The sequence below is a fragment of the Salvelinus namaycush genome, chromosome 1, assembly GCF_016432855.1.
Source record: "Salvelinus namaycush isolate Seneca chromosome 1, SaNama_1.0, whole genome shotgun sequence".
NCBI lineage: Eukaryota > Metazoa > Chordata > Actinopteri > Salmoniformes > Salmonidae > Salvelinus > Salvelinus namaycush.
Genome location: NC_052307.1, coordinates 3,743,461 through 3,768,503, shown reverse-complemented (window position 1 = coordinate 3,768,503; position 25,043 = coordinate 3,743,461). Strand labels below are relative to the sequence as shown.

The 25,043-nt window shown below is 43.1% G+C and overlaps 1 long non-coding RNA gene across 1 annotated transcript; it reads left to right on the top strand.

The window, feature by feature from the left end:
- The first annotated feature begins 4,077 nt into the window (after positions 1 to 4,077).
- Positions 4,078 to 24,816, top strand: LOC120026386. Its single transcript, XR_005473229.1, has 3 exons — positions 4,078 to 4,162; positions 4,337 to 4,363; positions 24,527 to 24,816. It is a non-coding gene; the product is annotated as an uncharacterized LOC120026386 (long non-coding RNA).
- The last annotated feature ends 227 nt before the right edge of the window (positions 24,817 to 25,043 follow it).

Sequence of the window (25,043 nt, the reverse complement as noted above, 5' to 3'; positions counted from 1 at the left end):
GTGGCAATGATACTCTCTTCTCAGACAGTAAATGACCACCAGTCAGCTACATTTATTTTGTTAGGAGGGGATGGAAAAGCATTGAGACTTTTTGTCATGGAAGCAATTTCACTCATTTACTCATGTGAATGGGTCCAAAGAGATAAGAGAAGCTAATATTGATAGACACTGTTAAATCTTTACAGCTCAGGATAATATGACTATAATTAACGAACATCACTACCATCTGCTGGCTGGATCGGTCTTCTGATTTGAATTGAAACAGTTTTAAGAACTTTAGAGATGATTAACTAAAATATGATGATAGAAGACGGCACCATGCTGTATGATAGCATAAACCCTCTAATGTTGGGCACTAGTTAACAAAGTCACAAACCCTGCCCATTTTTACATTTTACCAGATTCTCTGTACTGAGTCCATTTTCTTACTTTTTTAGTAATTGAAACCACAGCTCAGGCATTGCAAGCGCTATGTTCTACCAACTGAGCTACAGTATTACAATCTGATTTTAACCCTAAACCACACTTCTAACGTTATGCCTAACCTTAAACTAAGATCAGAAATGTACATTTCTGTTTTAATGACATGTTACGATAGGCCTATAGACAATTTGGACTTTGTGACTGGGTTTTCTAATAACCAGAGAGGCTGGGGGGAGGAGTTTACTCCAAGAACCTGTGCACAGGTGAAGGTGAAAGTTGTGTCTCAGTATAGGCCTGAGGTGTAGATTGTTCTGTAAAAACGTGTAGATATGTACATATAGTGACTATTAGAGAGGTTGTGGATTTAAATCAACTATTTTGAATGTGAAGTGGAGGACGTGAAGACCAGTAAAGGTAAGAGGAGATGTCAGTATATTTCACTTTCCAAACTAGACACAACAGTCCTGTTTTAAAACAATGACGACTGGAGAAAGAGGAAGTGATGTTTGTATCTGTGTGATTGAGCAAAAGAGAGAATTTGATGAATGGTAATGATGTAAATATGAATGTTTTCTCTTTTTATTGAGAAATGAAACAAACACCCGCCCTTCTTCCCGGCTGTATGTAATAACACACTAAAATGTCTGGGCTAACAATGTAAGAAATAACACTGCAAAGTTTCCTCGGGGCTAGAAGCACGGCTGCCCTCTCTATCGGCGCCATTTTATATATTGACTACGTCCGTCCTAGCTCGCTCATTAATGTCTTAATCAAAATGACGGATTGCCTGTTATCCACTCGTTGTCCCCTCAAGTGTCAGTAGAAACCACATTTGTTTAAGCAAGTCAGCCATATCAGCTATGTTTTTTTAAAGGCAGTAAATGAGGCTGAATGAACTGTTTCACTGAATGGGGCTCAATGAGAAATAGTTCATGACAAATCACCAGTAACCTTCTAAGACGACGTGGTAATATTGTCTAGATAGAGAATGGCAGATCAGCTGTTAACAAACATGGCTAGTGGTAATTCAGGCAATTAACTTAAAAACAAACAGTTGAAATCAAATGCAACTTTAAATATCTACTTGTAAAACATAAGATCTAGCATCACTTGTATATTTTGTACTTAAATTAAAAAACATGACAAAATAAATCTATAATATTTACATTGAATTCAGTGGCAGAAAAGCCTCCTATTCTAGTGAATAGCTGCTATACTGCACATCTACAGCTGGGTCAGAACATACTGGTTTGGGTTTGAGGATGAACAGGGTAAAACACTGTTGCCAGGGACTACCACATGACACAGCATTGTGTAGAATGTCACAGTAGAAACTTGTTGAAAATTGTCATACTGAGACTAAATTTAAAGATAATTGACCCAAAAAAGTATATGGTTTCTGGTGCCTTTTTTGAAAAGTAAAGTCTTGATTAACTTAAGGTGCTGCCATGGATACTGTCTGTAAGTGCCCAGATTGTAATGGTTTTAACCAAAACTCAGTCTTTACCCCCAGCCCTGTCCCCTGTCCCCTGCACACCCTAACCCAAACTCAGTCTTTACCCCCAGCCCTGTCCCCTGCACACCCTAACCCAAACTCAGCCTTTACCCCCAGCCCTGTCACCTGTACACCCTAACCCAAACTCAGCCTTTACCCCCAGCCCTGTCCCCTGTCCCCTGCACACCCTAACCCAAACTCAGCCTTTACCCCCAGCCCTGTCCCCTGCACACCCTAACCAAACTCAGCCTTTACCCCCAGCCCTGTCCCCTGTACACCCTAACCCAAACTCAGTCTTTACCCCCAGCCCTGTCCCCTGCAAACCCTAACCCAAACTCAGCCTTTACCCCCAGCCCTGTCCCCTGCACACCCTAACCCAAACTCAGTCGTTACCCCCAGCCCTGTCCCCTGCACACCCTAACCAAACTCAGCCTTTACTCCCAGCCCTGTCCCCTGTACACCCTAACCCAAACTTAGTCTTTACCCCCAGCCCTGTCCCCTGTCCCCTGCACACCTTAACCCAAACTCAGCCTTTACCCCCGGCCCTGTCCCCTGTCCCCTGCACACCCTAACCCAAACTCAGCCATTACCCCCAGCCCTGTCCCCTGTCCCCTGCACACCCTAACCCAAACTCAGCCTTTACCCCCAGCCCTGTCACCTTCACACCCTAACCAAAACTCAGCCTTTACCCCCAGCCCTGTCCCCTGTACACCCTAACCCAAACTCAGTCGTTACCCCCAGCCCTGTCCCCTGCACACCCTAACCAAACTCAGCCGTTACTCCCAGCCCTGTCCCCTGTACACCCTAACCCAAACTTAGTCTTTACCCCCAGCCCTGTCCCCTGTCCCCTGCACACCCTAACCCAAACTCAGCCTTTACCCCCGGCCCTGTCCCCTGTCCCCTGCACACCCTAACCCAAACTCAGCCTTTACCCCCAGCCCTGTCCCCTTCACACCCTAACCCAAACTCAGCCTTTACTCCCAGCCCTGTCCCCTTCACACCCTAACCCAAACTCAGCCTTTACCCCCAGCCCTGTCCCCTGTACACCCTAACCCAAACTCAGTCTTTACCCCCAGCCCTGTCCCCTACACACCCTAACCCAAAGTCAGCCTTTACCCCCAGCCCTGTCCCCTGTACACCCTAACCCAAACTCAGTCTTTATCCCCAGCCCTGTCCCCTACACACCCTAACCCAAACTCAGCCTTTACCTCCAGCCCTGTCCCCTGTCCCCTACACACCCTAACCCAAACTCAGTCTTTACCCGCAGCCCTGTCCCCTACACACCCTAACCAAAACTCAGCCTTTACCCCAGCCCTGTCCCCTGTCCCCTGCACACCCTAACACAAACTCAGCCTTTACCCCCAGCCCTGTCCCCTGCACACCCTAACCCAAACTCAGCCTTTACCCCCAGCCCTGTCCCCTACACACCCTAACCCAAACTCAGCCTTTACTCCCAGCCCTGTCCCCTACACACCCTAACCCAAACTCAGTCTTTACCCCCAGCCCTGTCCCCTGCACACCCTAACCCAAACTCAGCCTTTACTCCCAGTCCCATATATGGTATGTCTGACTTTCTGATTTGTAATTTCACCGCAGTTCCCAACATTGACCAGCAGGTGGCAATGATACTCTCTTCTCAGACAGTAAATGACCACCAGTCAGCTACATTTATTTTGTTAGGAGGGGATTGCAAAGCATTGAGACTATTTGTCATGGAAGCAATTTCACTCATTTACTCATGTGAATGAGTCAAAAGAGATAAGAGAAGCTTATATTGATAGGCACTGTTAAATCTTTACAGCTCAGGATAATATGACTATAATTAAAGAACATCACTACCATCTGCTGGCTGGATCGGTCTTCTGATTTGAACCCCATTCTACACACTGCTAACCTTATGCCTAACCTTAAACCTAAATTAAGATCAGAAATGTACATTTTTGTTTTCATGACATTTTACGATAGGCCTGTAGACAATTTAGACTTTGTGACTGGGTTTTCTAATAACCAGAGAGGCTAGGGGACTTTGTGACTGGGTTTTCTAATAACCAGAGAGGCTGGGGAGAGGAGTTTACTCCAAGTACCTGTGCACAGGTGAAAGTGAAAGTTGTGTCTCAGTATAGGCCCGAGGTGTAGATTGTTCTGTAAAACATGTAGAAATGCACATATAGTGACTATTAGAGTGGTTATGGATTTAAATCAACTATTTTGAATGTGAAGTGGAGGACGTGAAGACCAGTAAAGGTAAGAGGAGATGTCAGTATATTTCACTTTCCAAACTAGACACAACAGTCCTGTTTTAAAACAATGAGGACTGGAGAAAGAGGAAGTGATGTTTGTATCTGTGTGATTGAGCAAAAGAGAGAATTTGATGAATGGTAATGATGTAAATATGAATGTTTTCTCTTTTTATTGCAGTTAAAATGGCAGAGTCCAGACTTCATAGTAAGTCACCATTCTATAATTAATGAACTTTTCTTTCGTGTATCTGGGAGATCAGAACTAAACCAACTATTGAAAATGAAATGTGTTTGTGGTTCTATTTCTCTTCATGTGTAAATGTGTGTCTGGATGAAATGTGTTTGTAACATGAGGGGCGGCAGGTAGTCTAGTGGTTAGAGCGTTGGGCCAGTAACCGAGAGGTTGCTAGATTGAATCCCCATTTGACAAGGTAAAAGTATGTTGTTCTGCCCCTGAACAAGGCAGCAGGGTTGGGCTCCTGAGTGGAGCAGCGGTCTAAGGTACTGCATCTCAGTGCGAGAGGTGTCTCTACAGAATCTGGTTCAAATCCAGGCTGTATCACAACCGGCCATGAATTGGAGTCCCATAGGGCGGAGCACCATTGGTCCAGCGTCGTCTGGGGTTGGCTGTCATTGTAAATAACAATTTGTTCTGAACTGACTTGCCTCGTAAAATATGTATCCAGAGCAATTAGGATTAAGTGCCTTGCTCAAGGGCATATCAACAAATGTTTTCCTAGTTTCCTCAGGGATTCAAACCAGCGACGTTTCGGTTACTGGTCCAATGCTCTTAAGTGCCAGGCTACCTGCCAAACATGTCTGACTAATGGGAAAATACAGAGCCTCTAATTTATTCTATATATTTAGTCATAGCAGATCCTTTTCTTTCTTCAGTAGATTTAAGTTGAGTTCGGTTCAGGATTTACTTGTTCTAAATGATGTTACAGATGATTTTACCATTATCCATTACCTTTACTGATGTTTAAATCAGAGATTTTTACTGTAAAACATCATATGTTGTTATTTCAGGGGGAATTGGCCGTGTATAGACCCATAAAGTGAATTAGTATAATAATTGAAGTGATATTTAATGTTATTAGGTTTGTTTAGGTTCTCTTGCACAATGGTAGACCTGGTTAGTATGAATGTTGAGGCTCGGACACTGGGGTAGACCTGTTTTATATGAGTATGCCCATGGATTTCCCTGGTTTATAATGGGGTGTAGGGATACACAAGGTTCATACAGGTAATGGGGCTGGATGGACGTCTATTGCCCATTCAAATCCTTTCTGGCAACAACGTTTGTGGTAGAAACAAGAGATTGGGGCTGGGTCACATGTGTTATACCACTGTAATATTAGTTTATCTATGAAATGATTAGTGTATACAGGTCAGATGTTACAGGACTAAAAAATGCCGACCATCATTATGTTTGGAGAAAAAAGGGGAGGCTTGCAAGCCGAAGAAGACCATCCCAAATGTGAAGCATGGGGGTGGCAGCATCATGTTGTGGGGGTGCTTTGCTGCAGGAGAAACTGGTGCACTTCGCAAACTAGATGGCATCACGAGGAAGGAAAATGATGTGGATATATTAAAGCAACATCTCAAGACATCAGTCAGGAAGTTAAAGCTTGGTCGCAAATGGGTCTTCCAAATGGACAATGACCCCAAGCATACTTCCAAAGTTGTTTCAAAATGGCTTAAGGACAACAAAGTCAATCCTATAGAAAATGTGTGTGCAGAACTGAAAAAGCGTGTGCAAGCAAGGAGGCCTACAAACCTGAATCAGTTACACCAGCTCTGTCAGGAGGAATGGGCCAAAATTCACCCAACTTATTGTGGGAAGCTTGTGGAAGGCTACCCGAAATGTTTGACCCAAGTTAAACAATTTAAAGGCAATGCTACCAAATACTAATTGAGTGTATGTAAACTTCTGACCCACTGGGAATATGATGAAATAAATCAAAGCTGAAATAAATCATTCTCTTTCTCTATTATTCTGACCTTTCACATTCTTAAAATAAAGTGGTGATCATAACTGTCCTGAAACAGGGAATTTTTACTAGGATTAAATGTCAGGAATTGTGAAAAACGAAGTTAAAATTTATTTGGCCAAGGTGTACGTAAACGTCCGACTTCAACGGTATATACCATAAGGATCAACATTTCACACACCAAAATGAAAATAGAATCAGCTTGAATTTATCTTGATGTCTTATTATGAAGCATTCAGTCATTCTCAGACTGCTCACATAGTAGTGCTGCTTACATCCCTTTCCCTAGATGTACATTAGTAATGAATGTGATGAACAGTCATTCCAATATGATGTATGTTATTTCATTAAAATATGTAATGAGACAGAAATTCAATGAACAATAATAACTAATGCATTCTGTTTTACATGATCATTATTCATGACTCTCCATCTTGGATAATGGATGATCAGGATGGGGTGAGTAATTACTTATTTGTCTGTTTTGTTTATTGACAACCAATAACACAAGACAAAGAACAGACCAGAGTGTTAATCGGATACTATAAAAACGACAGGCCTTGTGAACAGCAGTGTGTCTTCTTCAAGGCTACAAATTAAATCAGTTTCTTTACATTTATCAATACTCTCCCCAAATGTTCTCAAGGTAGGTTGGATTAAGATGTATAGATGTTCTTCAAATTATCCAGAATTTTCATATCATAGTTCTCCCACAATATATCTTCCATAGAGGTCAACATTTTAGTGTGTTTGAGTTAAATGCGGAAGACACATTTCAGTTGAATTCGTTCGGTTGGACAACTGACTACGTTTCTCCCTTCCATTTCCTTTCCCTTTCACATAGTTCTCCCACAATATATCTGCCATAGAGGTCAACATTTCACATAGTCCTCCCACAATATATCTGCCATAGAGGTCAATATTTCAAATAGTCCTCCCACAATATATCTGCCATAGAGGTCAACATCTCACACTCCAAAATGAACATGGAATCATCTTGAATTCAGTTTGATGTCCTAGTATGAATCATTCTGTGATGTTTAGACTGTTCCAATAGTAGCACTGCTTACATCCCTTTCTCTAGATGTACATTAGTAATGAATGTGATGAACAGTCATTCCAATATGATGTATGGTATTTAATTGAATAATGTAATGTGATTGAAATTGGATTGAATGTAACTGTAATGACTCATACATTTTGTTATACATTATCAATATTCATTACTCTCCATCTTGGATAATGGATGATCAGGAGCATTACCATAAACCTCCCACAATATATCTGCCATTTAGCTCAACATTTCACACCAAAATTAAAATAGAATCAGCTTGAATTTAGCTTGATGTCTTATTATGAAGCATTCAGTCATTCTCAGACTGCTCACATAGTAGTGCTGCTTACATCCCTTTCCCTAGATGTACATTAGTAATGAATGTGATGAACAGTCATTCCAATATGATGTATGGTATTTCATTAAATGATGTAATGAGACAGAAATTCAATGAACAATAATAACTAATGCATTCTGTTTTACATGATCATTATTCATGACTCTCCATCTTGGATAATGGATGATCAGATTTCCGTGAGTAATTACTTATGTGTCTTCTTTTTTTATTGACAACCAAAAACACAAGACACAGAACAGACCAGAGTGTTAATCTGATACTATAAAAACTACAGGCCTTGTGAACAGCAGTGTGTCTTCAAGGCTACGAATTAAATCAGTTTCTTTACATTTATCAATACTCTCCCCAAATGTTCTCAAGGTAGGTTGGATTAAGATGTATAGATGTTCTTTAAAATTATCCAGAATTTTCATATCATAGATCTCCCACAATATATCTGCCATAGAGGTCAACATATCACATAGTCCTCCCACAATATATCTGCCATAGAGCTCAACATATCACTGTCACGATCGTCTGAAGAAGAAGTGGACCAAAGCACAGCGTGATGACCGTACATTTCTTTTTATTATTGTAAATGTCGCCAACAAAACAAGAAACAAGGAAACGACCATGAAGCTTAACTTGGGCAATAATGCCACTAACAAAGTCAACTACCCACAAATGCGAAATGAAAAAAGGCTGCCTAAATATGATTCCCAATCAGAGACAACGATAGACAGCTGCCTCTGATTGAGAACCACACCCGGCCAAACACAAAAAAAATAGAAAACATAGAAATAAAGAAACTAGAATGCCCACTCTAGTCACACCCTGGCCTAACCAAAATAGAGAATAAAAACCTCTCTATGGCCAGGGCGTGACAATCACACTTCAAAATTAAAATAGAATCAGCTTGAATTTAGCTTGATGTCTTATTATGAAGCATTCAGTCATTCTCAGACTGCTCACATAGTAGTGCTGCTTACATCCCTTTCCCTAGATGTACACTACCGTTCAAAAGTGTCACGCCCTGGCCTTAGTATTCTTTGTTTTCTTTATTATTTTAGTTAGGTCAGGGTGTGACATGGGGAATGTTTGTGTTTTGTCATTTTGGGTGGTTATATGGTAAAGGGGGTGTTGGGTGTAGTGTATGAGTTTGTGTTGAGTGAATGTTTCTAGGTATGTCTATGGTTGAGTGAATGTGTCTAGGTATGTCTATGGTTGCCTGAGTGGTTCTCAATCAGAGACAGATGTCTTTCATTTGTCTCTGATTGGGAGCCATATTTAAGGCAGCCATGGGCATCATGCATTTGTGGGTAATTGTCTATGTGTAGTGTTTGGGTCAGCACTATTTATATGTATAGCTTCACGGTCGTCAGTTTGTTATTTTGTTAGTTTATGTATAGTGTTCGTGTCGTTTTCGTCTTCTTTCTTTAATAAAGAAGATGTACTTTCCACACGCTGCATTTTGGTCCTCACTCTCTTCGCAAGACGATCGTGACAGAATTACCCACCTTTGCGGGATCAAGCAGCGTGATAAGCGGCAACAGGAGCAGCGCAAGGAGGAATGGCAATGGGAGCGTAATCTGGACTACACTACGTGGGAGGAGATCGACAGGTGGGCGATCGACCCAGGGCGAGTGCCGGAGCCCGCCTGGGATTCTCTGGCGCAGTGCGAGGAGGGATACCGGCGAATGGAGGCAGCACGAAGACGCGGTAGGAAGCCTGTGAGTCAGCCCCAAAAAATTATTGGGGGGGAGGCTTAGAGGTAGTGGGCCGAGGGCAGGTAGGAGACCTGCGCCCACTTCCCAGGCTAACCGTGGAGAGCGGGAGTACGGGCGAACACCGTGTTACGCAGTAGAGCGCACGGTGTCTCCTGTACGTGTTCATAGCCCGGTGCGGGTTATTCCACCTCCCCGCACTGGTAGGGCTAGATTGGGCATTGAGCCAGGTGCCATGAAGCCGGCTCAACGCGTCTGGTCTCCAGTGCATCTCCTCGGGCCGGCATACATGGCACCAGCCTTACGCATGGTGTCCCCGGTTCGCCTACATAGCCCGGTGCGGGTTATTCCACCTCCCCGCACTGGTCGGGCGATGGGGAGCATTCAACCAGGTAAGGTTGGGCAGGCTCGGTGCTCAAGGGAGCCAGTAAGCCTGCACGGTCCGGTATTTCCGGTGCCACCTTCCCGCCCCAGTCCAGTTCCACCAGTGCCTACACCACGCAACAGGCTTCCAGTGTGTCTCCAGAGCCTTGTTCCTCCTCCACGCACTCGTCCTATGGTGCGTGTCTCCAGCACGGTACCACCAATTCCGGCACCACGCACCAAGCCTCCTGTGCGTCTCCAGAGTCCTATGCATCCTGTTGCTGCTCCCCGCACTAGCCCTGAGATGCGTGTCCCCAGCCCGGTACCACCAGTTCCGGCACCACGCACTAGGCCTAATGTGCGTCCCCAGGGTCCAGTATGCCCTGTTCCTTCTCCCCGCACTAGCCTGAAGGTGCGTGTCCTTAGCCCGGTGCCTCCAGTTCCGGCACCACGCACCAGGCCTACAGTGCGCCTCATCCGGCCAGAGCCATCCGTCTGCCCAGTGCCATCTGAGCCATCCGTCTGCCCAGTGCCATCTGAGCCATCCGTCTCCCCAGCGCCATCTGAGCCATCCGTCTCCCCAGCGCCATCTGAGCCATCCGTCTCCCCAGCGCCATCTGAGCCATCCGTCTCCCCAGCGCCATCTGAGCCATCCGTCTCCCCAGCGCCATCTGAGCCATCCGTCTGTCCCGAGCCATTAGAGCCGCCCGTCTGTCCCGAGCCGTTAGAGCCGTTAGTCAGTCAGGAGCCGCTAGAGCCATTCGTCAGTCAGGATCTGCCAGAGCCGCCAACCAGACAGGATCTGCCAGAGCCGCCAACCAGACAGGATCTGCCAGAGCCGCCAACCAGACAGGATCTGCCAGAGCTGCCAACCAGACAGGATCTGCCAGAGCCGCCAACCAGACAGGATCTGCCAGAGCCGCCAACCAGACAGGATCTGCCAGAGCCGCCAACCAGACAGGATCTGCCAGAGCCGCCAACCAGACAGGATCGTCCAGAGCCGCCAACCAGACATGAGCGTCCAGAGCCGCCAGCCAGACATGAGCGTCCAGAGCCGCCAGCCAGACATGAGCGTCCAGAGCCGCCAGCCAGACATGAGCGTCCAGAGCCGCCAGCCAGACATGAACGTCCAGAGCCGCCAGCCAGCCATGAGCAGCCAGATCCGTCAGCCAGCCATGAGCAGCCAGATCCGTCAGCCAGCCATGAGCAGCCAGATCCGTCAGCCAGCCATGAGCAGCCAGATCCGTCAGCCAGCCATGAGCAGCCAGATCCGTCAGCCAGCCATGAGCAGCCAGATCCGTCAGCCAGCCATGAGCAGCCAGATCCGTCAGCCAGCCATGAGCCGTCCAGCCAGGATCCGCCAGAGCCGTCCAGCCAGGATCCGCCAGAGCCGTCATCCAGCCAGGATCCGTCCCTCAGTCCGGAGCTGCCGTCCCTCAGTCCGGAGCTGCCGTCCCTCAGTCCGGAGCTGCCGTCCCTCAGTCCGGAGCTGCCCCTTATCCTGGTGCTGCCCCTTATCCCGGTGCTGCCCCTTATCCCGGTGCTGCCCCTTATCCCGGTGCTGCCCCTTATCCCGGTGCTGCCCCTTATCCCGGTGCTGCCCCTTATCCCGGTGCTGCCCCTTAGTCCGGTGCTGCCCCTTAGTCCGGTGCTGCCCCTTAGTCCGGTGCTGCCCCTTAGTCTGGTGCTGCCCCTTAATCCAGTGGGGTTAATGTGGAGGGTGGTCATTTGGAGGAGGCTACGAAAGCGGGTAGTGACTATGGTGGGGTGGGGACCACGTCCAGTGCCAGAGCCGCCACTGTGGACAGACGCCCACCCAGACCCTCCCCTAGACTTTATGCTGGTGCGCCCGGAGTTTGCACCTTAAGGGGGGGGATTATGTCACGTCCTGGCCTTAGTATTCTTTGTTTTCTTTATTATTTTAGTTAGGTCAGGGTGTGACATGGGGAATGTTTGTGTTTTGTCATTTTGGGTGGTTATATGGTAAAGGGGGTGTTGGGTGTAGTGTATGAGTTTGTGTTGAGTGAATGTTTCTAGGTATGTCTATGGTTGAGTGAATGTGTCTAGGTATGTCTATGGTTGCCTGAGTGGTTCTCAATCAGAGACAGATGTCTTTCATTTGTCTCTGATTGGGAGCCATATTTAAGGCAGCCATGGGCATCATGCATTTGTGGGTAATTGTCTATGTGTAGTGTTTGTGTCAGCACTATTTATATGTATAGCTTCACGGTCGTCAGTTTGTTATTTTGTTAGTTTATGTATAGTGTTCGTGTCGTTTTCGTCTTCTTTCTTTAATAAAGAAGATGTACTTTCCACACGCTGCATTTTGGTCCTCACTCTCTTCGCAAGACGATCGTGACAAAAAGTTTGGGGTCACTTAGAAATGTCCTTGTTTTTGACAGAAAAGCAAATTTTTTGTCCATTAAAATAACATCAAATTGATCATAAATACAGCGTAGACATTGTTAATGTTGTAAATGACTATTGTAGCTGCAAACGGCTGATTTTTAATGGAATATTTACAGTTGAGGCCGGAAGTTTACATACACCTTAGCCAAAAGACATTTAAACTCAGTGTTTCACAATTCCTTACATTTAATCCCCGTAAAAATTCCATGTCTTAGGTCAGTTAGGATCACCACTTTTTTTCAAGAATGTGAAATGTCAGAATAATAGTAAATTTATTTCAGCTTTAATTTCTTTCATCACATTCCCAGTGGGTCAGAAGTTTACATACACTCAATTAGTATTTGAGTGTATGTAAAAAAAAAAAAACTGTCTCAACGTCAATAGTGAAGATGTTGACCTTCTAGGCAGAGTTCCTCTGTCCAGTGTGTGTTCTTTTGCCCATCTTAAACTTTTATTTTTATTGGCGAGTCTGAGATATTGCTTTTTCTTTGCAACTCTGCCTAGAAAGCCAGCATCCCGGAGTTGCCTCTTCACTGTTGAGACAGTGTTTTGCGGCTTGTGAGGCGTCCGTTTCTCAAACTAGACACTCTAATGTATTTGTCCTCTTGCTCAGTTGTGCACCGGGGCCTCCCACTCCTCTTTCTATTCTGGTTAGAGACAGTTTGTGCTGTTCTGTGAAGGGAGTAGTACACAGCGTTGTACGAGATCTTCAGTTTCTTGGCAATTTCTCGCATGGAAGCCGTCATTTCTCAGAACAAGAATAGACTGACGAGTTTCAGAAGAAAGGTCTTTGTTTCTGGCCATTTTGAGCCTGTAATCGAACCCACAAATGCTGATGCTCCAGATACTCAACTAGTCTAAAGAAGGGCAGTTTTGTTGCTTCTTTAATCAGAACAACAGTTTTCAGCTGTGCTAACATAATTGCATAAGGGTTTTCGAATGATCAATTAGCCTTTTAAAATTATAAACTTGTATTAGCTAACACAACGTGCCATTGGAACACAGGAGTGATGGTTGCTGATAATGGGCCTCTATACGCCCATGTAGATATTCCATTAAAAATCAGCCGTTTCCAGCTACAATAGTCATTTACAACATTAACAATGTCTGCACAGTATTTCTGATCATTTTGATGTTATTTTAACCTTTTGGGCTAGGCATCTCGCTTGCGATTTACAGACTACTCCCGATTTACAGTAGCTATTACAGCGAAAACATGCCTTGGCGATTGTTTGAGAATGGCACCCCACATCAAAATATCTTTCCACCGGCACAGGTTTCATAAATTCACAAATAGCGATTAAATATTCACTTACTTTTTGAAAATCTTCCTCTGATTTGTCATCCAAAGGGTCCCAGCTATAACATGTAGTGTCATTTTGTTAGATAAAATCCTTCTTTATATCCCAAAAAGTCAGTTTAGTTGGCGCCATCGATTTGAGTAATTCACTCGTTCAACATGCAGAGAAAGGAATCTGAAAATCTACCCCTAAACTTTGTTTCAACAAGTCAAAATACGTTTCTATTTACTCCTCAGAAACCCTAAACTGTAATCAAACTATAATATTTCTTAAGGAAAGAAGTATGTTCAATAGGAAACCGATTTTAGCAGGTGCATTGTCTTCATGGCGCGCGCAAACACGAATTTCCAAGACTGTGTCCCTGTCCTAAATGTGATATTTCTTATTTGTTTTTGAAGTTACATGCCTGATACCTTGAACATAGACTGCTGACACCCTGTGGAAGCCATAGGAAATGTCTAATTTCTAGTATGCCCCATTACTTTCCATTGTAACAGCATGGTCTCTCAAAAATTGGGATTTTCTCCTACCATATCTATTGTGTTATATTCTCCTACATTATTTTAACATTTCTACAAACTTCAAGGTGAAATAAAATAAAATAAAAATCTGATACTATAATGAAGTACAGGTCTTGTGAACAGCAGTGTGTCTCCTTCAAGGCTACAAATTAAATCAGTTTCTTTACATTTATCAATTCTCTCCACAATATATCTGTTATAGAGGTCAATATTTCACATAGTCCTCCCACAATATATCTGGCATAGAGGTCACCATTTCACATAGTCCTCCCACAATATATCTGGCATAGAAGTCTACATTTCACATAGTCCTCCCACTATATATCTGCTGTAGAGCTGAACATTTCACATAGTCCTCCCACAAAATACATCTGTCATAGTGGTCGATATTGTATATTGCCCTCAACATTTCAGTTGAATACATTCAGTTGGACAACTGACTAGGTATCCCCCCTTTTCTTTCCCTTTCACATTGTCCTCCCACAAAATACATCTGCCATGGTGGTCAATATTGTACATTGCCCTCCCACAATATATCTGCCATAGAGGTCAACATTTCACATAGTGTAACGGCAGCCTTCCTCCTCTTCGTCTGAAGAGGAGGTGTAACAGGGATCGGACCAAGACGCAGCGTAGTTTGTGTTCAACATATTTAATTACGAAAATACTGTGAACACTAAACAAATAAAAAAATAACAAATGTGGCAAACCGATACCGTCCTAGCTGGTGCAGAGAAAACACAGAGACAGGAAACAACCACCCACAATCCCCAACACAAAACATCTGCCTCTGATTGAGAACCATATTAGGCTGGACATAGAAACGGACAAACAAGACACACAACATAGAATGCCCAGCTCACGTCCTGACCAACACTAAAACAAGCACAACACATAAGAACTCTGGTCAGGACGTTACACATAGCCCTTCCACAATATATCTGCCATAGAGGTCAACATTTCACACTCCAAAATTAACATGGAATCATCTTGAATTCAGTTTGATGTCCTAGTATGAATCAATCTGTGATGTTTAGACTATTCCAATAGTAGCACTGCTTACATCCCTTTCCCTAGATGTACATTAGTAATGGATGTGATGAACAGTCCTATCAATATGATGTATGGTATTTGATTGAATAATGTAATGTGACTGAAATTGGATTGAATGTAACTGTAATAACTCATACATTTTGTTATACATTATCAATATTCATTCCTCTCCATCTTGGATAATGGATGATCAGGAGCATTACCATAAACCTCCCACAATATATCTGCCATAGAGCTCAACATTTCACACACCATAATTAAAATTGAATCATCTTGAATTTAGCTTGATGTCTTCTTATGAAGCATTCAGTCATTCTCAGACTGCTCACATAGTAGTGCTGCTTACATCCCTTTCCCTAGATGTACATTAGTAATGAATGTGATGAACAGTCATTCCAATATTATGTATGGTATTTCATTAAATTATGTCATGAGACAGAAATTCAATGAACAATAATAACTAATGTATTCTGTTTTACATGATCATTATTCATGACTCTCCATCTTGGATAATGGATGATCAGGACCACGTGAGTAATTATTTATTTGTCTGTTTTGTTTATTGACAACCAATAACACAAGACAAAGAACAGACCAGAGTGTTAATCTGATACTATAAAAACTACAGGCCATGTGAACAGCAGTGTGTCTTCTTCAAGGCTACAAATTAAATCACTTTCTTTACATTTATCAATACTCTCCCCAAATGTTCTCAAGGAAAATTGGATTAAGATGTATAGATGTTCTTCAAATTATCCAGAATTTACATACCATAGTCCTCCCACAATATATCTGCTATAGAGGTCAACATTTCAGAGGGGTTGAGTTAAATGCGGAAGACACATTTCAGTTGAATACATTCAGTTGGACAACTGACTAGGTATCCCCCTTTCCTTTCCCTTTCACATAGTCCTCCCACAATATATCTGCCATAGAGATCAATATTTCACATAGTCCTCCCACAATATATCAGCTGTAGAGATCAACATTTCACATATATCACCCACAATATATCTGCTATAGAGATCAACATTTCACATAGTCCTCTGTTAGGGTTTGTTCCTTACGTCCTTCTTTGTCAATCATTGGTTCATTGGTGAAATTAGCATTATGACAATATCTTTAATTAAATCATTCAATAACCTTTATTAATGCAATTGCAGACAGAAGTTGACAAACAGGAACATAGCACGCATGTTTCTGAGTAAGTTCTGCCTCAAACAAACGGTCTCAAGTTGTTTTATTAAACCGAAGTCCCGCCTTAGTGATGTCACTAACTAGTCATTACCTTTTTACTCCTGAGACCAAAACCCTATATAAACAATGGCTTTTTGTGTTATCTTAAACTTAGCAGTAAACGTCCACTCCCCAAAGCTGATTTATTGTGGAATGTTTGACTAGCCTTATCTCCTCCACTCCCCTGCAGAGCTCCTTCTTCACAGTCACACATTACTCAGAGGGGCCTCTTCATAATGAAATAGAGAGAGAACTAAAAACAATTGTGGAATACTAAACCTCTACAATGAATTTGTATTGTTAATCTGTAGTCTATGACCCTATAAATGTAAGGAGGGAGGGGTCTTATAACCCCTCCCCTTCAATTCATATAACATAAGCATAATTAATTATTCTAATACACCAAACATTTGTACAGCCCCAATCATGACCCCTAGGTAAATCCTGACACCTCCCACAATATATCTGCCATAGAGGTCAACATTTCAAACTCCAAAATGAACATGGATTCAGCTTGAATTCAGTTTGATGTCCTAGTATGAGGCATTCTGTGATGTTTAGACTGTTCACATAGTAGCACTGCTTACATCCCTTTCCCTAGATGTACATTACTAATGAATGTGATGAACAGTCATTCCAATATGATGTATGGTATTTAATTTAATTATGTAATGAGACAGAAATTCAATGAAGAATAATAACTAATGCATTCTGTTTTACATGATCATTATTCATGACTCTCCATCTTGGATAATGGATGATCAGGACCACGTGAGTAATTACTTATTTGTCTGTTATGTTTATTGACAACCAAAAACACAAGACAAAGAACAGACCAGAGTGTTAATCTGATACTATAAAAACTACAGGCCTTGTGAACAACAGTGTGTCTTCTTCAAGGCTACAAATTAAATCAGTTTCTTTACATTTATCAATACTCTCCCCAAATGTTCTCAAGGTAGGTTGGATTATGATGTATAGCTATTCTTCAAATTATCCAGCATTTTCATATCATAGATCTCCCACAATATATCTGCCATAGAGGTCAATATTTCACATAGTTCTCCCACAATACATCTGCCATAGAGGTCAATATTTCACCTGGTTCTCCCACAATATGTCTGCTCTAGAGCTCAACATCTCACACTTCAAAATTAACATAGAATCTGCTTGAATTCAGTTTGATGTCCTAGTATGAAGCATTCTGTGATGTTTAGACTGTTCCAATAGTAGTGCTGCTTACATCCCTTTCCCTAGATGTACATTAGTAATGAATGTGATGAACAGTCATATCAATATGATGTATGGTATTTGATTGAATAATGTAATGTGACTGAAATTTTGATTGAATGTAGCTGTAATAACTCATACATTTTGTTTTACATTATCAATAATCCTTCCTCTCCATCTTGGATAATGGATTATCAGGAGCATTACCATAAACCTCCCCTATTGAGGTCAACATTTCAGAGGGGTTGAGTTAAATGCAGAAGTCAGGACCAAGAGGCATGGAGAGGCAGCCTTTAGTTATTATGCCCCCAGCCTCTGGAATAGCCTGCAGAGAACCTGAGGAGGTCTGAAGCTGTGGACATATTTAAAAGGGATCTTAAAACACACCTTTTCAGCTTTGCTTTTCCTTGGCGTGCTTTTTTAGTCTTTTAGTTTAAAATTGTTATTCTTTTGTTTCTTGTGTAAATATTTAAGTTTTTATTTTCAGGCAATTGATTTGTTTTTAACTTGAGGTATGACATAAGGTATAAAGTATGAAATTAAGTATAAAATAATGGAATGTTAATCTCAAATCAAATCAAATTTTATTTGTCACATACACATGGTTAGCAGATGTTAATGCGAGTTTAGCGAAATGCTTGTGCTTCTAGTTCCAACCATGCAGTAATTACCAATGAGTAATCTAACCTAACAATTCCACAACTACTACCTTATACACACAAGTGTAAAGGGATAACGAATATGTACATAAAGATATATGAATGAGTGATGGTATAGAACGGCATAGGCAAGATGCAGTAGATGGTATAGAGTACGGTATATACATATGAGATGAGTAATGTAGAGTATGTAAACATAAAAGTGCATAGTTTAAAGTGGCTAGTGATACATGTATTACATAAAGATGGCAAGGTGCAGTAGATAATATAGAGTACAGTATATACATATACATTATATGAAGTGGCATTGTTTAAAGTGGCTAGTGATACATTTTTGATCAATTTCCATTATTAAAGTGAGCTGGAGTTGAGTCAGTATGTTGGCAGCAGCCACTCGATGTTAATGGTGGCTGTTTAACAGTCTGATGGCCTTGAGATAGAAGCTGTTTTTCAGTCTCTCGGTCCCTGCTTGATGCACCTGTACTGACCTCACCTTCTAATCTTTGGGATATGCCTCGACAACATCCGGTGAAATTGCAGAGCGCGAAATTCAAAATTACAGAAATAGAAATAGTATTTAACATTCATGAAAATACTGTATCCGATTTCAAAAAGGCTTTACGGCGAAAGCACACCATGCTAATATCTGAGGACAGCGCCCCGCATACAAAAGCATGAAAAACATATTTCAACCAGGTAGGTGCGCCATGAAAGTCAGAAATAGCGATCTAATAAATGCCTTACCTTTGAAGATCTTCTTCTGTTGGCTCTCCAAAAGAGAGCCATCACAAATGGTCCTTTTGTTCGATAAAGTCCTTCTTTATATCCCCCAAAACTCAGTTTAGTTGGCGCGCTTCAGTCAATAATCCACCCAGTTTCCCTCAGATCTCTGGCCCTCTCCCCGATATCCCTGGTGCAGGGAGCTGGCTGGATGTACTGGTGCCCCCTGGTGGCCGTGGGCGGAGGTAGGCACCGCTCTCCGGGGGTTGTGCCCCCCTCCCTGGTTTAGCCTCAGCCCTCTCCGGCCCCTCCCCCCATATCCCTAGGGAAGTGAGCTGGCTGGATTGGCCCTTGTGCCCAGGGGCCGGTCCACCCAGTCTCTGGAGCGAGACAGAGTCTGAGTTAGAGCATTAATATCCCCTGTAAAGGCACACTGGACAGGTGTAATGAAGGCATGTAAAAATGACCATAACAAGCATTCTAATCACCTGTAAATGCACACTGAACAGGTGTAACAGGGAAAATACACGGCTGTGACTATAACCGAAGATAATTCTCTTGGGAGGTAATACGGTCGGCATTTGATTGTGAGGTATTTATTCTAAGTAGGGTGAACAAAAGGACATGAGTTCCTTTATGTTAAACACAATCTCACCATGTGTAGTTAATCATGAAACATACACCCCCACCCTTCTTCTTCCCGGCTGTATGTAATAACACACTAAAATGTCTGGGCTAACAATGTAAGAAATAACACTGCAAAGTTGCCTCGGGGCTAGAAGCACGGCTGCCCTCTCTATCGGCGCCATTTTATATATTGACTACGTCCGTCCTAGCTCGCTCATTAATGTCTTAATCTAAATTACGGATTGCCTCTTATCTGCTTGTCGTCCCCTTATGCCATAGTTTGTACATCTCCATTGTCAGTAGAAACCACATTTGTTTAAGCAAGTCAGCCATATCAGCTATGTTTTTTAAAGGCAGTAAATGAGGCTGAATGAACTGTTTCACTGAATGGGGCTCAATGAGAAATAGTTCATGACAAATCACCAGTAACCTTCTAAGACGACATGGTAATATTGTCTAGATAGAGAACGGCAGATCAGCTGTTAACAAACATGGCTAGTGGTAATTCAGGCAATTAACTTAAAAACAAACAGTTGAAATCAAATGCAACTTTAAATATCTACTTGTAAAACATAAGATCTAGCATCACTTGTATATTTTGTACTTAAATAAAAAAACATGACAAAATAAATCTATAATATTTACATTGAATTCAGTGGCAGAAAAGCCTCCTATTCTAGTGAATAGCTGCTATACTGCACATCTACAGCTGGGTCAGAACATACTGGTTTGGGTTTGAGGATGAACAGGGTAAAACACTGTTGCCAGGGACTACCACATGACACAGCATTGGGCAGAATGTCACAGTAGAAACTTGCTGAAAATAGTCAAACTCAGACTAAATTTAAAGATAATTGACCAAAAAAAGTATATGGTTTCTGGTGCCTTTTTTGAAAAGTAAAGTCTTGATTAACTTAAGGTGCTGACATGGATACTGTCTATAAGTGCCCAGATTGTAATGGTTTTAACCCAAACTCAGCCTTTACCCCCAGCCCTGTCCCCTGTCCCCTGCACACCCTAACCCAAACTCAGCCTTTACCCCCAGCCCTGTCCCCTACACACCCTAACTTAAACTCAGTCTTTACCCCCAGCCCTGTCCCCTGCACACCCTAACCCAAACTCAGCCTTTACCCCCAGCCCTGTCCCCTACACACCCTAACTTAAACTCAGTCTTTACCCCCAGCCCTGTCCCCTACACACCCTAACCCAAACTCAGCCTTTTCCCCCAGCCTTGTCCCCTGCACACCCTAACCCAAACTCAGCCTTTACCCCCAGCCTTGTCCCCTGCACACCCTAACCCAAACTCAGTCTTTACCCCCAGCCCTGTCCCCTACACACCCTAACCCAAACTCAGTCTTTAGCCCCAGCCCTGTCCCCTGCACACCCTAACCCAAACTCAGTCTTTACCCCCAGCCCTGTCCCCTACACACACTAACCCAAACTCAGCCTTTACCCCCAGCCCTGTCCCCTGTCCACCCTAACCCAAACTCAGTCTTTACCCCCAGCCCTGTCCCCTGTCCACCCTAACCCAAACTCAGTCTTTACCCCCAGCCCTGTCCCCTGCACACCCTAACCCAAACTCAGCCTTTACCCCAGCCCCCTATATGGTATATCTGACTTTCTGATTTGTAAATTCACCGCAGTTCCCAACATTGACCAGCAGGCGGCAACGATACTCTCTTCTCAGACAGTAAATGACCACCAGTCAGCTACATTTATTTTGTTAGGAGGGGATGGAAAAGCATTGAGACTATTTGTCATGGAAGCAATTTCACTCATTTACTCATGTGAATGGGTCCAAAGAGATAAGAGAAGCTAATATTGATAGGCACTGTTAAATCTTTACATCTCAGGATAATATGACTATAATTAAAGAACATCACTACCATCTGCTGGCTGGATCGGTCTTCTGATTTGAATTGAAACAGTTTTCAGAACTTTAGAGATGATTAACTAAAAGATGATGATAGAAGACAGCACCATGCTGTATGATAGCATAAACCCTCTAATGTTGCTCACTAAAAAAAGTATGAAAATGAATGGACTCACTACAGAGCGTCTGGTAAAATGTAAAAATGGGCAGGGTTTGTGACTTTGTTAACTAGTAATTGTGGTTGTATTTGTCTTCATGTGTAAATGTGTGTCTGGATGAAGTGTGTTTGTAACATGAGGAGTTGTAGCTGAGTTTGTGTCTGTGAGAAACAGCTCTACTGCTCCACAGTGACCTCTCCCTCCAAACATCTCTTTATTATAGAACCCATTTAATCCAGTCGGACACAATACGGAAGAAAATAAAACTTTTGTACTTTACTGGCTCTAGAGAAGTTAAAGTTGTACATATCAACAAATAAGTTGGGCTCCCGAGTGGAGCAGCGGTCTAAGGTACTGCATCTCAGTGAGAGAGGTGTCTCTACAGACTCTGGTTCAATTCCAGGCTGTATCACAACCGCCCATGGTTGGGAGTCCCATAGGGCAGAGCACAATTGGTCCAGCGTCGTCCGGGGTAGGCTGTCATTGTATATAAGAATATGTTCTGAACTGACTTACCTAGTTAAATATATAAAATATGTATCCAGAGCAATTAGGATGAAGTACCTTGCTCAAGTGCATATCAACAAATGTTTTCCTAGTTGCCTCAAGGATTCAAACCAGCGACGTTTCGGTTACTGGCCCAATGCTCTTAAGTGCTAGGCTACCTGCCAAACATATCTGACTAATGGGAAAATACAGTGCCTCTAATTTATTCTATATATTTAGTCATAGCAGATCTTTTTCTTTCTTCAGTAGATTTAAGTTGAGTTGAGTTCAGGATTTACTTGTTCAAAATGATGTTACAGATGATTTTACCATTATCCATTACCTTTACTGATGTTTAAATCAGAGATTTTTACTGTAAAACATCATATGTTGTTATTTCAGGGGGAATATGCCGTGTATAGACCCATAAAATGAATTAGTATAATAATTGAAGTGATATTTAATGTTATTAGGTTTGTGTAGTGTCTCTTGCACAATGGTAGACCTGGTTAGTATGAATGTTGAGGCTTGGACACTGGGGTAGACCTGTTTTATATGAGTATGCCCATGGATTTCCCTGGTTTATAATGTGGTGTAGGGATACACAAGGTTCATACAGGTAATGGGGCTGGATGGACATTTATTGCCCAATCAAATCCTTTCTGGCAACAACGTTTGTGGTAGAAACAAGAGATTGGGGCTGGATCACATGTGTTATACCAGTGTAATATTAGTTTATCTATGAAATGATTAGTGTATACAGGTCAGAGGTCACAGGACTAAAACATGCTGATAACAGGGTTGGGGTGTGCAGCGAATAGCTGGATATAGGTTACTGTTGGTGACTTGGGGAATACAGGCCTAAGGAAAGTGGGTAACAGGACTGAGATAGGAAAGTAACAGGGATGAGGTGTTTTGGCAAAGGAACTGGGGTCTTGAGTAACACACAGGTCATTTAGGGTCAGGATATGCCTGTATCTGTACTTGATTGTATAGATTTGAGGGTATTGTCATGGGTGTTAGGGTTAGGGCATGGGGGTAACAGGGGTGGGGTGTGTGGGTCATTGAGTTTAGGTGTGTGGGTAAGTGGGCTGAGGTATATAGATATTGAGGGTATTGGCATGTGGGTGTTAGGGTTAGGGCATGGGGGTAGCAGGGCTGGGGTGTGTGGGTCATTGAGTTTAGGTGTGTGGGTAAGTGGGCTGAGGTATATAGATATTGAGGTTGAGTAATAGGGGTAAATACCTGTTCATGTTATTATAGGCAGAGCACTCTGTCACAATTGTGACCAAGAATAAAACATACTTTTAAATAAATAAATAAATAATCAAAATGGATGACATGTTAGGCTTACTAGTGGCATAAGATTAGCATAGTGGCATGTCTGGGAAAGATGTGGGAACAAATGGGATAATATCATTCTAGATTGTAGCATCACATTCTTCTATGACATATATACTTTCCTTCAAATGAATCTGTCTGTCTGGGATTGTGGGGGTTGTATTTTAGAATTGACATGGTCCTGGTTGTTGTATGTCTATTGTAGTTTTTAATTCAGCTGTGTTTATAAATGTACTGAGAGGATTTGTGTTTCTGACACAGATGATGTCATTAACATTTACATTTACATTTAAGTCATTTAGCAGACGCTCTTATCCAGAGCGACTTACAAATTGGTGCATTCACCTTATGATATCCAGTGGAACAACCACTTTACAATAGTGCATCTAACTCTTTTAAGGGGGGGGGGGGGTTAGAAGGATTACTTTATCCTATCCTAGGTATTCCTTAAAGAGGTGGGGTTTCAGGTGTCTCCGGAAGGTGGTGATTGACTCCGCTGACCTGGCGTCGTGAGGGAGTTTGTTCCACCATTGGGGTGCCAGAGCAGCGAACAGTTTTGACTGGGCTGAGCGGGAACTGTACTTCCTCAGAGGTAGGGAGGCGAGCAGGCCAGAGGTGGATGAACGCAGTGCCCTTGTTTGGGTGTAGGGCCTGATCAGAGCCTGAAGGTACGGAGGTGCCGTTCCCCTCACAGCTCCGTAGGCAAGCACCATGGTCTTGTAGCGGATGCGAGCTTCAACTGGAAGCCAGTGGAGAGAGCGGAGGAGCGGGGTGACGTGAGAGAACTTGGGAAAGTTGAACACCAGACGTGCTGCGGCGTTCTGGATGAGTTGTAGGGGTTTAATGGCACAGGCAGGGAGCCCAGCCAACAGCGAGTTGCAGTAATCCAGACGGGAGATGACCAGTGCCTGGATTAGGACCTGCGCCGCTTCCTGCGTGAGGCAGGGTCGTACTCTGCGAATGTTGTAGAGCATGAACCTACAGGAACGGGTCACCGCCTTGATGTTAGTTGAGAACGACAGGGTGTTGTCCAGGATCACGCCAAGGTTCTTAGCACTCTGGGAGGAGGACACAATGGAGTTGTCAACCGTGATGGCGAGATCATGGAACGGGCAGTCCTTCCCCGGGAGGAAGAGCAGCTCCGTCTTGCCGAGGTTCAGCTTGAGGGGGTGATCCGTCATCCACACTGATATGTCTGCCAGACATGCAGAGATGCGATTCACCACCTGGTTATCAGAGGGGGGAAACAATTAAACATGAAATGTTCTCTCTTTCTGAACAGATCAGTTTAAACTCACCTCAGAAGACTATGTGTGGTCTGATGTTGGTGAAGAGGTCACCCTCCCCTGTCACCTCTCACCTGACACCAGTGCTGTTGCCACGACGATCAGGTGGTTTAAAGGGACAGAGTGTATTTACCTGTATAAGAATGGCCAGGTGACAGAGAGGAGTGGCTATGAGGGCAGAGTGAGTCTGATCACCCAGGAGCTGGAGAGAGGCAACGTGTCTCTGAGGCTGAGAGACATCAGGAGGTCAGATAGAGGAGTCTACATATGTCAGGTCATCCATGGAGAACAGAAGAAGGAGGCTGCAGTGGGTTTAAAGGTCATAGAAGGTAAGTGTTCTAGAACTCCAGTAATGTTTTTAAACACCTAAACAACAACAATAACAACCAGTCTCTTTCCCTGTACAGAACACTTGTACTTTCACATGTAGGTAGGAGTTCATAGTAGGAGTTACAGATGAATAGACTAGATTCATTCTGAATATCAACTAGTTACAATGCATATTACCATCAC